This window comes from Engraulis encrasicolus, chromosome 9, assembly GCF_034702125.1.
Source record: "Engraulis encrasicolus isolate BLACKSEA-1 chromosome 9, IST_EnEncr_1.0, whole genome shotgun sequence".
NCBI lineage: Eukaryota > Metazoa > Chordata > Actinopteri > Clupeiformes > Engraulidae > Engraulis > Engraulis encrasicolus.
In genome coordinates, this window is record NC_085865.1 from 27553706 (window position 1) to 27556967 (window position 3262).

Below are 3262 nucleotides of genomic sequence, written 5' to 3' on the forward strand. Positions count from 1 at the left end.
TTAAATTATTTTCTGATTTGCCTGTGTCTTCATACCTTAATATTCATCCATGTTTCTTGTGCTGTTGTTCCCGACTGTCAAACCGTTCTTAAAAAAACGCGCAGTAGTAGCCTTCCAGACTGCACAAAAGCATCCCATTGCATGTCCCTTCGCAGGTGCCCGTCTCGCCCGTTTGTATTTTACAACTCACTAGGCTATTAAACGGAATGAAAGGAAGTCGTAGCCCCTTCTGTAGTTACCGCATCTGTGTGTGCTTTCTAGTGGATACTTTTATAAGCGATTGTAGCAGGTTGGCCCTGCCATCACGTTAGTGTGTGTGATTGACAGCTGCTGATTGACAGCAGTGGGCGGGCATAATCTATTTATATGAATGGACGCTTGCTTCCGGTCTCGTTTCCGTCACTCATTGTTTTGGCGTGAGCCTGGGCTGCGTTGGTTGCCGAGGGGCCGCAGATGAATCGTGAGGGTAAGCATTTGGTCTGTAGTATTTACTTGCAATTGCGGTTGTGATTTGGAAATTATAGCGCCATTTCCCTCTTGCAGTGCGGCGTTCACTCAGCACTTGTGATCGCTTGGGAGCGCACTGATAAACTCCAAGGAGCTAGGAGCTGTGTGGACACTGGGTGAGTTGTGCTTCCATTCCTGCGATTAGAAATGCTCCCTCTCATTATTGCGGCGCCCTAATGTGAACTGTTTTGATGCTTGTAATTAGTTGGCCTGCTCGTGGAAGTAGTTGGTGTGGCGTGGTGATCCTCGAAAGCGTTGTGCTGGTGACTCGCGTGTCTGAGGTGCGTATACTACCTGTCTGCCCCCCCCCCCCCCCCTCTACTTTCTATCTCCCATAACCCTTACTGATGGTAACTTTTTATAATTGTAGCCTTCATCCGCGGCCCCTCCGGCACGAACCAACCAGTGTGTCTGTGCCTACGGGTCTGTCGGCTGCTGTTTCGCCTGGGACAATTTGGGTTTGAGTCTCCCTTTGCTTTGCACCTGCAGCGCTGTGGCTTGGCCGTGCTTCGCTGGGTACGGGGAGGAATTGCGCTCGTAGCCACGCTTGCCCCTTCACCTCGCTTTGCCTGCACGGAGCGTGCATGTCTGTCGTAACTGTCCGAGGGTGCGCGGTTTCAGTGGCTCCGCCTGCTTTTAACCCCTTTTGTGCTGTGCGTTATTTATTTTCATTTCATTTATTTCTGCATGTTTATTGTGTGTCTTTATTTTCGTTTGCTGTGCTACTGCATGCTTATTTGTTTGCTGTGCTTCTGCATGCTGCTTACTCTGCTAGGTTTGCTGCTTTGCATGACTCATTAACTGCTGGTGTGCCAGTGTAGCTAGACCCTGTTATTCAGGGATTTATATGTGTGCAGTGCTTCTTTTGTTTATTTATGTTTCTTTTGTTAATCCTGAGGTGTACGCCAAATGTAGCATGGGGGAGGGGCTAAGTTTGTAGCGACTACGCCACCTAGGGGCAGAGCAAGTCTACCACTAGGAACAATTTAAACCTTAAGCTTGCACAAGTTCGTAATACACTGGACAGAGACGGGATCCCAAATATATTTCTCTTTTATTGTTGTACAAACATGAATCATAAATAAAATGTGCAAAATAGCAAGCTCTTTATGAGCACAAGGCACAATAGTGGGTGGAACACGAGAGAGAGAGAGAGAGAGAGAGAGAGACAGCCTGGGGCACTACTGAGATCACTAAACCCATATGGATCTGCAGTACTACTTATCTTATATCGTGTGCACACGCAGGAACTTCCTTCTACCACCAGGCTGTCGATGCACTATATACCATGTTCCACCACACTATAAAACAATACACGTTATCACTCACATCACTCACACGCCCTTGACACACTCCAAACTGCTGGAGAGGCTGGCAGTCATAATTTTCCCCAATCCCACATTAACCCCAAACACACAATTAAGTAAAATGAAAAGAAACATAAATAAACAAAAGAAGCACTGCACACATATAAATCCCTGAGTAACAGGGTCTAGCTACACTGGCACACCAGCAGTTAATGAGTCATGCAAAGCAGCAAACCTAGCAGAGTAAGCAGCATGCAGAAGCACAGCAAACAAATAAGCATGCAGTAGCACAGCAAACGAAAATAAAGACACACAATAAACATGCAGAAATAAATGAAATGAAAATAAATAACGCACAGCACAAAAGGGGTTAAAAGCAGGCGGAGCCACTGAAACCGCGCACCCTCGGACAGTTACGACAGACATGCACGCTCCGTGCAGGCAAAGCGAGGTGAAGGGGCAAGCGTGGCTACGAGCGCAATTCCTCCCCGTACCCAGCGAAGCACGGCCAAGCCACAGCGCGGTAGGTGCAAAGCAAGGGGAGACTCAAACCCAAATTGTCCCAGGCGAAACAGCAGCCGACAGACCCGTAGGCACAGACACACTGGTTGGTTCGTGCCGGAGGGGCCGCGGATGAAGGCTACAATTATAAAAAGTTACCATCAGTAAGGGTTATGGAAGATAGAAAGTAGACAGAAGGGGGGGGGGGCAGACAGGTAGTATACGCACCTCAGACACGCGAGTCACCAGCACAACGCTTTCGAGGATCACCACGCCACACCAACTACTTCCACGAGCAGGCCAACTAATTACAAGCATCAAAACAGTTCACATTAGGGCGCCGCAATAATGAGAGGGAGCATTTCTAATCGCAGGAATGGAAGCACAACTCACCCAGTGTCCACACAGCTCCTAGCTCCTTGGAGTTTATCAGTGCGCTCCCAAGCGATCACAAGTGCTGAGTGAACGCCGCACTGCAAGAGGGAAATGGCGCTATAATTTCCAAATCACAACCGCAATTGCAAGTAAATACTACAGACCAAATGCTTACCCTCACGATTCATCTGCGGCCCCTCGGCAACCAACGCAGCCCAGGCTCACGCCAAAACAATGAGTGACGGAAACGAGACCGGAAGCAAGCGTCCATTCATATAAATAGATCATGCCCGCCCACTGCTGTCAATCAGCAGCTGTCAATCACACACACTAACGTGATGGCAGGGCCAACCTGCTACAATCCACACTGGTTGTGAACAAGAAAGCAGTGGGTAAACTGTTTGTGGATATGTGTGTATCGTGGCAGAACACCCACCCCTGTTATTTATTGTGAACAAATGAGGAAACATTTATTTTTATTCTAGCCAAGTAAGAGACGCCAAGTTGGAATCACAACGAGGACAAGAAATGGTCCACATCTCCTCGATCTGAACTGGACACCGCACTCGTCT

General features: G+C 48.2%; 2 long non-coding RNA genes across 2 annotated transcripts; one reads left to right on the forward strand and one right to left on the reverse strand.

The window, feature by feature from the left end:
* The first annotated feature begins 383 nt into the window (after nucleotides 1-383).
* On the forward strand, nucleotides 384-1306 carry LOC134455092 (uncharacterized). The gene is made up of 3 exons (XR_010036015.1): nucleotides 384-623; nucleotides 713-788; nucleotides 878-1306. It is a non-coding gene; the product is annotated as an uncharacterized LOC134455092 (long non-coding RNA).
* A 1067-nt stretch (nucleotides 1307-2373) lies between these two features.
* LOC134455094 (uncharacterized) lies at nucleotides 2374-2948 on the reverse strand. The gene is made up of 3 exons (XR_010036016.1): nucleotides 2709-2948; nucleotides 2544-2619; nucleotides 2374-2454 (listed from the first exon to the last, which is right to left on the reverse strand). It is a non-coding gene; the product is annotated as an uncharacterized LOC134455094 (long non-coding RNA).
* Nucleotides 2949-3262: the final 314 nt, after the last annotated feature.